Below are 13525 nucleotides of genomic sequence, written 5' to 3'. Positions count from 1 at the left end.
CACAAATGTTTATTGCCCCTCAATATATACGAAGATTTTAATTCCAAAGTAATAACTGTTTACTAAAGTAAATGGCGATTATATAACCACTCTCGCATAGAAACCTTTTCAACAAGTTTGCAATACATATGGAATTTACATTCTGAAAGACCAGATTAAAAGCAGATACAACTTCAAAGCTGCGTCTGATTTAAATACTCTTATGAATACACGAGTTTACTGCATAATATTCTGGCTTTGGAGTTTTGCGGTCACTCTATTGAAGTGGTTTTATTCAAAATGCTAAACGTATATTTAACCAAATTAATTTATGAAACTCGTTGAAAAAAACGCTTTAATAACAATTTTCATTAATTAATGATAGATTTTAATTAGTGAAAGTTGTGCATCTATACCGTTTAAATATGAAGAAATTAAGAAATTGAAGAAAACCTTAAAATGACTTTTGTATTATTTTATATTTAACGATTAAAAATAATTTTAAAAGATATATTTAAAAGGACATTTGTATTGTTTCGTTCTAGAACTTTATTCCAGCTTAATACTGAAATAATTCTTGTTTTAGGCAACTAAATAATTTAACAACTATGCTAACAATATATTTTTACATTAGTATTTTCATTAATGATGCGGTTACTTCTTAATAAAAAAATATGTAAAAAAATATTTCAGCCTTTTTTGCCAGAAACGATTAAGATTATAACAAATCATCATAAAAGTTGCATAATCCAATTTAATATAATTCAAGCCATACTAGTTGGAATATTTCCAGCCGGTTGTCCCACGCAATCAGTGTAATGTATTTAATTTCCTATCCAAAACCTGTTGCTTATGTTATTTCTGTTAAGTGATCAGTTAATAATAATAATATTTAGTTCACCGAACCATTAATCATTTGATTTTTAAAACATTGTAATATTTTATTATGACCAAATGATGTAATGCAATACATATATACAAGATTTAAAGAAATAAATATATTAAAATAAGGTAAATCAATATATATGTCATGTCCCATACTGTGAATTAATTACTATATTATGATAAAACAAGCATACATGTACTAAAACTTATGTTATTTGTTAATTTTCAAAAATAGTGTAGCCTTCGAGCTCATAACAAAATTAACATTTATAAAAGGTATTGTAAATGTAATAAAAGTGTAAGATTTTAAAATCTAAGTTAACGATTTTTAACAATTTCAAATATTAATATTGAAGAATGGAAGTTCCATCCATCGGATACTACGTTAAATACGAGAACTTGAAGTTAAATGGTCCGAAAGAATAACACTTACTTTTATCTCCAAACATAAATCGGTTGCATCTATAAAAGGATAATGTCACTCCGTTTGAAGTGACATTTAATTTATAATCGCATGTTTATGTAAACCATACTATGACAAATTACGTAAACGAGACCGTAACCGCATTAAGATTCATCTTTAAATACGTACCAGTAGTACTGGGCTGTCTAGTAAACTGCTAATTAATTTAATTTAATACAATAGTGATGTTTCTGTTACAAAACAAATTCTCAGCTAGTTCTTTGTTTTGATTGAATATATTTTAGTTAATAAGAAGCTTAAGGCCCAGTTACATGAAAGGTGTTCTCTATAAGAGGATTATTCGCCGAACATCAGGGACAGTGAGGTTCTGTAAGCCAGGTGAACGTGTCAAGGGAAGATTGTTTTGACAAGGATTTATACGATTAAGTAAAGCTCATATGGATTTCATACTTCATTTATGTGTTAATTTATTTCATAATTCCTCAAACCCAGTGATAAAATAATATGTATTTGTCTGACGTAAGCTTAAAAAAAGTACTGTAATATGTTTATCACTAAATCGTGTAAAATTAGTGGTTTTGGTTTTTCTGACAAGCAATGATAAAAAACACTTTGAAGGCTCTTGATCACGTTTCATATTTCAAATGTGTTTAGACATTTTAAAATTGCCAGTTAGGGTACATGAAACGTTTTCTCAAAGTTGGAACACATTTACAAGTTCAATCTTTGATAAGAAATAAAACCCCAGTACACATACGGTGATAGATAAATGTTTTAGATTTTGCTGATATAGTTGCTAAAAAAACTTCACAGCAGAATAGAGCATGAACTGACTATTTTTTCTGTTCAAACCTATTTACGTGTCTAGTAAATGTTGAACAAATTTTTCAAAAATTATTAACTATACTGCTAGTTGAGTTTTTGCCCGCAACATCTTACTTTGTATGAGAACTGTAGGCAAACGATATTTTATCTATAAATTATACGCTTTAGTTTAACTGCTGTAGCTTTTTCTGGAGCTTAAAAGAGCTGGAAACGTTATCAGTTGTGAGTAAAAAACATAGTTATCTAGCAGAATAGAATGTAGAGTATAACGTAAGGTTAGGAAACACGGTTGTTAATAAATTATTAAAAAACTAGCCAATGATCATAAAATGTTTATATTTTTTAAATTGCATTAGAAGTAAGAGTCAATGTACACAGAATAACAGTTGCGAATAGTTTTGAGATGTTTTAAGGTTCAGTGTCATTTTTTTAGAGTTCTAAACGGTTTAATGGAGTGGAACTCTGTCGCTCTGGGAGACGTTATTTACGTTTAAAAACACCAAAAATATTTCTTTTAAATCAAATATTTGAATACAAGTCTCTTGATCATTTTTTATAGTTTCAACAGTTAAGCATTGCATAGCCAATCATATCTTTATCAGCAATTATCACCTTGATAAATGGTACCATGTACTTAACAGTATATTAGTAATATGGTTTGTTGATAATAACTATCATATTTTTTTATTGTTATGCCATGTATTGTGCCTCGCAGAATTGCATTAACTAACATTTATAGTATACACATAGTACCTTAAAATATATAATATTAATGCCCAACCTAATATGGAAAAACATCAAATGAACAAACGTATTACAAACTATCCCCAAAAGCGTATTATTTGTATAAAAATAAACAGTTACACCTGTAATTTGTATCACAATTTAAAATTTTAGCGAATTTCCCATTTAGGGTTAAGTTATTGCCATAAGTGTTATGGTAAGACCTAAACCCAGGACCGATTTACTTTTTCTTTTTGATGTCCAGATCGCAAACACACAACCCGTTCAATTTGTTGTATATTAGGGTGTTCTAAGTAAATAGCCAAACACCGGAAAATTGTTCTATTTAAGAGAAAATCTACTTTTTTGAAATCACTTCGTTAACCGGTATTCTGATATTTTGAATTTTTTACAATAAAGATTTTATCTTTGAATTGTTTTAACCGATCTTTATGAAACTTTGTATGTATGATAAGGTTCACAAGCTTTATATCAAACAACATCAAATTTTGACGAGAAAAAAATCTGAAATATCATGAATTCATCTGTAGAATAAACCTAAGCAGTCAGGTCGCACCTCATTTTGCCTTATTTTAAAACTAAAACTCGTAATATTTGAGCTATTTACTATTCAATGTTTTAGAACTTAGCGTCATTTGATACGACAACTTCAATGTTAAACAAAAGTGTTTTTGACATTTTTTATCATAAAATGAGCCATGTATTTGTAAATTAAATTATGAAAATGGCCACCGAGATTAGTTACCAGACACGGTAAATTCATTAAACCGCAAAGATCAGTGTAAACTAGGTGCTGAACCGCCGCCAATCGACGAGAGATTGTTAGAACGACGCCAGCTGGAAACCGTCCAATGATATAATCCACTAGATATTTATTCAACTCGTTTTACATTACGAACTTGTAGCCAATGTGGCAATCGTTCCACTGATTCATTTAATCCAAGATCAAATTAAAGTAATGTACCTTAATTAAGCGTTAGCCATCATTTGAATGACTTTGTCTAGCAAATGGAATCCGTCCAAGATTTTTGTGATTGTCCGTAGCAATATTTGAAAAGAAAAGGTACAGTTTTATGTATTCCGAAGAAAATGTTTAATATCATGAAGTCTGAAAAGTGTAACTGTAATTTAAATAACTAAACCATATGATTGAACGAAGCCTTGTATTCAACAATAGCTTATTAAAGTATCAGCCGGAAATAAAACTGTTGGTTGAATTTAATACATACATTATAACTCCAGTTTTAATAAATAATAAAGAGACTATTAAGTGAACAAAATGAACCTATTTGTATGTCTCGGATAATATGAATTTTAAATAATGAAAGTCAAAAGGTTGTATATTTTTAGTTTTTAACTATTTGTGATGATTTTTACATACTCTTTCGTTTGACGGTTATATTGAAAATTCGTTAGGTAAAACCTAAAATAGCAAACCGTCTCAATTAAAAGTTTGTAACATTTTAATTTATACAACGCATATAGTAAATTTAAATTCAGCCTTAGATGTACTAAGCTCGGTAAAAACTACTCAGCTATACAGTACGTACTAGGAGGTACGTTGTGTTGTAATGTTTGTTCTATAAATAAGTTAGTATATGAATGTGCGTATACTGATTTTCAACAACAGGCGCACAGTATAAATATGAAGGTTTAATAAATACATAAACTATTAATGTTACTGCAGCAGTATGACAAGATCGTTAAATAGTTTGCTAAACATTTTTTATCTTAAAAATGTATTAAAATGTTAAACATTTTTGTAAAGAGAACATCCAACCAATAAAAAATCACATAAGGTTACAAGATGTTATGGAATTCCTCCAATGTTAACAACGTTTAGAGAACCAAACAGTTAATGGCCAAGACAAGATTTTATTAATCTAAAAGACATTCTCTCCCATTCTGTAATTGAAGTTACTATTGGTAGACCCAGGCTATCCTCGTATAACAGGGGTATAATGATACCCAATTATATCAAGGATATTGCGAACCTAATGACCAGTACGTGTATAGCCCACATCGTTCAAAATACAGGTATATCTGCTAAAACACTACTGTTCACATATTCTTTCTCAGTAATTGAGCTTACTATTAGTAGACCCAGGCTATCTATGTATAACAGGGGTATAATTATACCCAATTATACCCAGGGTATGAATTATTGGGTAATGATACCCAATTATACCCAGGATATTGCAAACTTAATGACCACTACGGGTATAGCATACAATTATCAAAATACAGGTACATCTGCTAAAACACTACTGTTCACATTCTCTCTCAGTAATTGAGGTAACCATTAGTTGACCCAGGCTATCCTCGTATAACAGGGGTATAATGATACCCAATTATACCCAGGATATTGCAAACCCAATAACCGGTACGTGTATAGTTACCTCGTTCAAAATACTGGTATATCTGTTAAAACACCACTGTTTACATTCTCTCTCAGTAATTAAGGTTACTATTATTAGACCCAGGCTATCCTCGTATAACAGGAATACCTATCGTATCTATTAGTAGCTATCCTCGTATACCAGGGTATAATGATACCCAATTACACCCAGGACATTGCAAACCTAACAACCTCTACAATTATAGCATACAATTATTAAAATACAGGTATTTCTGCTATAACAATTTTTGATATATAAAAAGATTGTAAATAAAAATGCGTTTTGTATTTAAACAAAAATCTTTATAATATTTTTAAAGTTTTATTGATCTAAATTAATGTTATTATTATCGTTATATTATTGTTAATTTAATGTTATTGCAGGCATGCCCTGTTGTATTAAGACGATAATTAGAATCAGATAGCTCTTATATATTATGAGGTGTTTACCTTATAAACCACGATTAAAGACTAAGATAATATAAATATTCGATACATTTACTTATGTCAATCGGTTACATATTTATTTATTTGCGCTTTTCACATAAAAATATTAATTTCCTGTTTCTTTTCAATCGTTCTGTCATTCCTAAAAGATACGACAAGGTAACAGAATTTGTTTGTTACATAGTAAATACAAAAAAAAGGTAATTAATTTTGCAATGAAATATTTTAATGGTACATATATATTAATGTATTAATGGTATATATACGATATAGATATAAAATTAGTTTATTTTCTTTTCCTAATTTTATCCAAATCATTTAAATAGCTCATGGCACATTATCATAAAGACAATCATGAACACAGTAGACACCTTAACACGACAGGATGCTGAGCGAATGACTAAAGTATATTAACAATGTGTGTTTTGTCTTTGTTCTTATCTCTAGTTCGCCCGCATTCTCTTCTTTGATAAGTATGTTTTCACTTTAGTCAGCAAGAAACTCAAACGTACCTGAAATATTGAGATGGTTGTGCAGCTGATAATAAGGCTAAAATCAAAAAACATTCTTGACAAGTACAAAACTTGATAAGTGAGTTTAACAAGTTTTTGATGGATTTTACCCTATCGACTGAGACCAGAAAACAGACAAAAGTAAAACAAAATTTTTAATGTGTAATTGGAAAATGTTTTAAATTTAAATCTATAATTCAACTATTAGATAATATGATGAACTTTACCTAACACTACGTTTTTTAAATAGCTTTTAAAAGACTAGTTTCAAATTTGTTGACTACGAATAATATAACACTGATAGTTTGTAAATAGTTTTGTAAATTTGTTTCCTTAAGTAAGCCAGTCAAAATAAACAAGAAATATAATCATTATATAATTATCAAACTGTTGACTTTTATACTATAGAAATACGCATTTCAATACCGAATAAGTAGTCTTCTTTGCTTTTGGTTTAAGCTTAGATTTGTTATGAACGGAAAACTACTATTTTAAACCCTTTTTTTGTTATACGATCACATTTTAAAATTATATAAGGTCAAATACTCTTTAGGAGTTCTAGTGTTGATATAAAGAAATATTTGGACAAGTCATTTTTCTATTCCGGTAAGTCAGTTGGCATGATGACACCCAAGTGTAAAATGTCGGTCAGTCTCAAAATACGCGATGAGTCGGTCCAGCAGGTGCCAATATTATATTTGGTGATCCCGGTGGTCTTTGTTTTCGTTTGCAACACTTAATGTGTATTCACAACAAACTGAAGCATATCTCATTGATAAAATTTACTGCATTTATTACCTAAAGTATTTAAGGTTACATTTTGGTTAAAATAACATAAAACATCTACTTGGGGCTCGAATTAATTCATTCTATTGATTTATTTCTTATCACAATCTACAGATAAACATTTTTACAGGTTGTATACTATCCTATTTAACACAATCACATGGATCCTATTTAACACGGTGTTTATAAAGTAACTGAGCGCTGTGAAAAATGAATTTATAGGAGCTAATATAATCGCAAAACAATATTTTTCCTGAATGCTGATTAATCGTATCCAGGAACAGAACCTTCAATTACAAAGGACATGATTTTAATAGATTAAACTATGAACCTTGCATTTGCATAAAATTAACCGTTACTCAAAAATTGAGTTACCCCAATAATGTACTTACTACACAGACACAATAACAAAAATATAAATGTTGACAAAAACGATCACATAAATATAAATAAATGTAATATGTAAACAAATAAAAATTAAAAACTAAATTACAATTTGATATAATACATACACATAAAAAATTATATTAAGGTTTTGATAGAGGACGATCTCATCATACAGCCCTTTAGCCCTGTATGCAGTAGAAGACTAAATAATTTGTTCCCCATATTGGTATAACATATTGGTATAAAATATTTCTGGTGTTAGATGTTGATTCACGTTCACTGTATTATTACCAAAAATTAATGCTGAATTTTTTTTTTATTTTATCCCATGAGAAAATAAATTCACATTCTAACTTTGGGTATATCAAGCAACCCGATATTTAGTTATAGAGAAAATATTAGTGTGACATTAATTTAATAGCATATATTTAAAAATACAATTTTACTTAACAACATTTTGATTATTCATGAGTATTTTATTGAATACCTTTTCAAATAATAAAAATCCCTACCTACTACAAGCATTGTACATTATTAAAATTATAATGGTGCTTACTACCTTAATAAATTGTTTGGAACTTTAATTTCATAAAAACGTTAATATTTAAAAATATATATATAAAATTACATGCGCACAGTTACCAGTGGACGTCCGATACAGAGGTCAGGCTATACCTAATCAGTTACGTAATCACGAATCTCCCTTAGGCTAGTAATTATACCGATTATTACTCCATGGACAAACACAATTGTATATTTTCATCCCAATCAGCGTCACTTATTTAATGTTAATCTTGTTTCTACTGCGATGATTTGTTTTGACATGTTGTTATGAATATTTAAGGTTCTAATCAATACAACTGCCCCAACTCTTAAATGTTATAACATGCTTTGTTTTAAAATTAAATTTTGAAAACGCTGATGTCTATTTTCACTGTTTGATTTATTACTATTGGTAAATTTATTCCCACATCATTAATAAATGTATGGCAAAGATTTTTTGTAATCACTGAATCTCTGGTAAAAAAAAAAACTCTGATTAATATTAAACTTTTAAATCCATTGAGTAAACCAAAAGTCTTAGAAGCACATGTAAGACGAGTGACCTCATAGTCTAATTTTTGTGTTTATTAACAAATAGTATCTCAGAAGAATATTTATCATTCACTGACATAAAAATAACAAAAAAACTCAAATAAAGGATCAAAAAACGGTAAAAATCAAACCGTGTTTGGGTGGATCGGCAATACTCTCACCGGACCTAAATACACTGTAAACGGACAAATATTGGAAAAGATTCCATAAGATGACAGGGAAAAGCAAAAACTTAACTTTAATTTGCTTATAAAGACATAGGCCTACAAGAGTAAATACAGAGCGATAGTTCTCCTAGTAATCCTACAACCATCAGAAAATCCTTTTTCAGCGAATGTGTGGTATTGTTGCCCTAAATTCCTAAAAGGAATACAGAAACAAGGAGGTATAAGTAAGTCAGGCAGGTTAAGTATGTCAACTCATAAATTATGTACTTTATATATATTATTATGTTTGTAAGAAACAATTTACAAAATAAAACAAAACTATTGTACCCTTCACGAGGTTAAACCTAAGATGCTAAATCTCCTATAAAGACTTAGAGTTCATTAGGAAAAGCCATCGAGGGAAAATAATTTACCACGCACAATACCTTGCCATCAGGCATCGCAAAAATATTTAATGCTATAAAATAAATAAACGAAAAGTTATAGTAGTTTAGTAGCTCTGTTGGTAGCGAACAGAGAGCACAGAATTTTATATTCTGTGCTCTCTGATAGCGAAATGGCCTGAGAAGACAGTGATTCCTGGGTTTGTGTCCAGATGACACACCCCGTATATGTATTTATCAGTAGGTACTATTTGTTTCTGGTACTAAATCAGTTCACTTTTTTTTCCTTGATACTTCAAGCACTGAAACCCATGTTAACGGACAATAATGTAAAGTTAAAAGAGACTGGCGACCAATTAAAAAAGTTATTCAACATATCTTACGAAGTGAACGATTTTTAATTTACTTCTGTATTTTAACTACGTTTCATAATGTAGTTGTTTTCGAATACGGCAGCTCATTTCCTATGTCTCTCAAACATGAAATAAAAAAACATGGCAAAGTATTAGCATTTAGGACAAGCAATAAATTAGGGAAAATGTTAAACACTAGAAAAAATGTTAAGGAATTACAAGAGAAAACCGGAATTTATCAAGTTTCATGTAATGACTGCGATAAAATTTACATAGGTCAAACAGGGCGATCCTTTGGAAAAAGGTTTAAAGAACATCTTCCCAGAGCTACTAAGTCACAAAAGTCAAATTTCGCAGAACATCTTGTGAACGAAAATCATAATTACACTGATTTAGGTAACAATTTAAAAGCGTTACATATCTGCTGTAAAGGAACAACTATGACAACTCTGGAAAATTACGAAATTTACAAGGCCACAAAAACCCGCCCTCAGGACCTACTCAATGATAAAAGTACACTTCAATCAAATTTATTATTTGAAACTTTAATACAACTGGACAGAGACCGACACTTATGATACAGGATGCCTTGGGGTCAGAGTCCAGTTCACAGGACCTGACGACTACCAGTCGAGACTCGGCAAGAGAGATGCGTGCATCATATTACATCCTGTTCGGTTTTTTAATAGTAGGCCTACATGTATTTAATGTTCGTTTTGTGTATGTGTTCTATTTTAAACTTTGACGTGACCATGTGTGTCGAAAAATCAAGATTTTAACCTTCAAGTTCTGGGATCTGATGATGGCAATATATTTGCCGAAACGTACGTAATCCTACTGGATTAACAAAACCCACAAGGCAGTCTGCAGGTAATGTAACCTTTTATTAACTACGTTTGTTCATAAAAGTTCAAACACAGCATAATTGAACCAATATTTCTCTAGAAAAACTTCTCATCACGTATAAAGTACTTTTGACACGAGGTCTTGAGATCGCAAATAATAATTCAAAGCTACGAGAAATTTAATAAGATTTATATTCACCATTAGTTACAAGTCTACACGGCCACCAAGCAGCACCGCGTTAAATGGTCCATAAATTACGATCCACATTCAAACCTGGCGTGGCAGTATCATCGCGAGTGTTGGTACTTACCCCTCGATGTCATTAGCTAAACAGTCGAGGCAGTAAAAGACATCACCCGTGACTCTTACAGTACGTTTACCCACGTTGAATTTATGTTGAAAATACTTTCTAATTGTCTGAAGAATAAATCAAATATAAATGTATCCAAAAAGACTGTAAAAAAATTAAGGATGACTTGAAACTATATATTTATTCTGGAGAGATTACAGGAAAATCAAGGGGGAACTAGGATCATAATGTTATTAGATCAAATTTTCTAGATTGAGCAAGAGTAGCTTGTATATTAATGGAAGAAATTGCCACACCATTGGTCATAGACTCAATGAATAAACAAACAACGCGTAAGATGGAGATACTACTTGTAAAGGAACGATATGGAAAGGAACTCGCAAAAAAAATAGAGTAAGTGCTATATTTATCATGTACTGAGTTGAAATAAAATACTTACTAAAATACAACAAGGTCTAATGTGTGGATAACAAATAAAATAGTACAATATAATAATTTCTCTAAATCATACCATTGGATCATACCTAACTATGATGTTTGATTATTAAATTGTGTTGTGATTGTATTAACTCTCTTAGTAGGACCATTGACTATTGGATACTGAAGTACACTTCCCATCTATATGGACCAGCTGTAGCGAATGTTTAATGAATGTTTAATGTTAAATGTCTAGTGTCTAAAATGATATTTCATACCTTATTTTTTGTTGCTGACTTCTAACCTTGGGAATAAAATATCGTGTTATAAAAAAATCATTTGTATATGGTGTTTTCATGTTCCAAGTGATTAGTATTGGTTATATTAAAAATCTATCTCGTCAAATAAACCCATATAAAGTTATTTTTTACATGTCTTTTCGTCCACATCAGTTTATATTTGCTAGTCTGTCCACGATCTAATCTATTTCTATTAACAGTTCTCGCACAGTTAAGTATTTTTACTTTTCCACATAAATTAACCAGTAGCCTATGAACCTTTTTAGCCATGTTCTTTAATCGACACTGTGTTTATAAAATTTACTTACTTTTAAACTTCTAAAATCCATAGTTTTCATCCATTTTCTCAGACGTCTGTAAACTACTACTCATATGCGATTGGTTATAATATATAAACAGTTAACGCCATATTGATAATTACTTTTGAAATCTAATCTAATTTATTTTAAGCTATTTATTGTTCCTAGTTTATTTTAGACTTCCACAGTTTGTTAAGCAATAAAATAATCCCTCTGTGTACAAATGGACCCATGAGTGGAGAACGAAAGTGGGAAAGTGGCAGTCATAAATCTGTCAAGCACAAACGAAAAGGGATAACAATACATTCAACTGCTCGTGTCAGTAAACTGGTATAACTTTTTTATCTCTCGATGCATGTTTTAGTGGACAAATGAAAAATGTGTTGTACATTTTATTCAGGGAGACACTGACAGATTGAATAGCACTGTAAGAAATGTCTGACCCTACCAAAACTGTATATGTTATGGGCTGTTTCATTTCACATCGGTATTCAATATATATGGACAACAGAATCATTAGTTTACATCAGAGAAATTTGTCAGTGACTGAATTCAACAATGTTCTTTTATTTTAAAATTGTCTTAAGACAGCTTAAAAGCACTTTGATAGGATAATGACATTGATAGAAGAATGTATTGTCTAGTAATATATTCATGGCAAAGATTTCACTTAATTTTAATTTAATACTTTTTAAACAGATAAAATTACCTTGACACAAAAATCACATAATCCAAAGGCTCCATGTTGGAAAAGAACAGTCAATGAAACAAAACTAGGCACTGGTAAAGTAACACTTTAAGCACTCATAGTTGCAACTTAATCCCCGAAAGAACACCATTCCGCATGGACGGCCCGCGATGAAGACTGTAGAAAGGGTGGAGGGATCCGAGGTGTGCTTGGCCCTAGGCCAGCCATGTAGACTGGCCTAGGGCCAGCGGTGGGCAGGTAGCAGAAATAGCGACGGATCACCTAGGCATGCGGTGAGGCGGCAAGGGAAGATGACAACATTTACTGTGTTGACTTTTAGAGGCCAACCTACTAATTTGTCAAGAGGATGAAGTCAGATGCCATTTGTAATTTAGACAGTTAAATCCCACGTGCATTTCAGGAAACAGGTAAAATCGTCGTCTTGGTTGAAGAGTCATGTAAGAACCTCATGTCTGTTTTGTTACTTGATGTAATTAATAAAATAAATAAATAAACCATTTTTTTTTCAAACAAACTATTGTACGGTTATTTTCAGGTACCCATAAATAATAGCATACATAGTTTTCAAATGTGAAGAAATTGAATAAAATAACAGAAATCAGAAAATAAATATAGCTTAACTCATTTATGTTGCTCAAATAGTTAACATTTAAACTGTAGAACGCATTGAATATGAGCAGCACATTGACATCAGTAAGATTAATCGGTAAATAATGCGAACATTGTTTAACCGAATAACAGTTAGTTTTCTGTGTGTTTAAAACTACTTCAGGTAACTTTTAGATTATATACAGGGTGGAACGAAGTTAGTGTTAAAAAATTTTATGTGTTAAACTACTAAGTATTGGTGACAAAATGGCACCAATTTAAGTTTCCATACCCTCACAGGTAGGGAATAACAGACAATTTAAGATTTTTTCAAAATATTTGTACTTACTTACATAAAATGGCCATAAGTGCATTAAACATGGTTTTTATTCCGAATTCATTGTCATTTTCAGAATCCTCGTTAGATTTCTAATAGTAATAGTACAAATTCATTGAGATTAAACATCTGCATAAACCCTTATTTGACCATGTAAGTTTGAATTTGTGATTTTTTATAAAAAATTAAAAACTTTTTCCAAAGTTTTTCTATACTACACTGGACTGTAGAGAGTGTCAAATATCACTAAAAACTTCAGCAGTTAATAACCTTTACAATGATGTATAAACATCTACTGTTCCTTTGATTTGCCGTTCTCAAATTTAAGAGTTTCT

General features: G+C 30.6%; 1 protein-coding gene across 5 annotated transcripts in view; it reads right to left on the bottom strand.

The window, feature by feature from the left end:
• LOC129002360 (RING finger protein nhl-1-like) overlaps positions 1-12434 on the bottom strand; it is a 184033-nt gene extending 171599 nt beyond the window's left edge. For 3 of the 5 annotated variants that reach the window (XM_054430098.1, XM_054430102.1, XM_054430101.1), the window contains exon 1: positions 12266-12434. The gene's annotated coding sequence lies outside the window, so the exon portion shown is untranslated. The remainder of the gene's footprint in view (positions 1-12265) is intronic. The other 2 variants (XM_054430103.1, XM_054430104.1) reach the window with 2 other exon arrangements.
• Positions 12435-13525: the final 1091 nt, after the last annotated feature.

Source organism: Macrosteles quadrilineatus, unplaced genomic scaffold, assembly GCF_028750875.1.
Source record: "Macrosteles quadrilineatus isolate MER2022 unplaced genomic scaffold, UCM_ALF_1.0 Scaffold_9__3_contigs__length_116548681, whole genome shotgun sequence".
In the NCBI taxonomy this organism is placed as follows: Eukaryota; Metazoa; Arthropoda; class Insecta; order Hemiptera; family Cicadellidae; genus Macrosteles; species Macrosteles quadrilineatus.
This window is presented reverse-complemented; position numbering and strand designations above follow the sequence as displayed.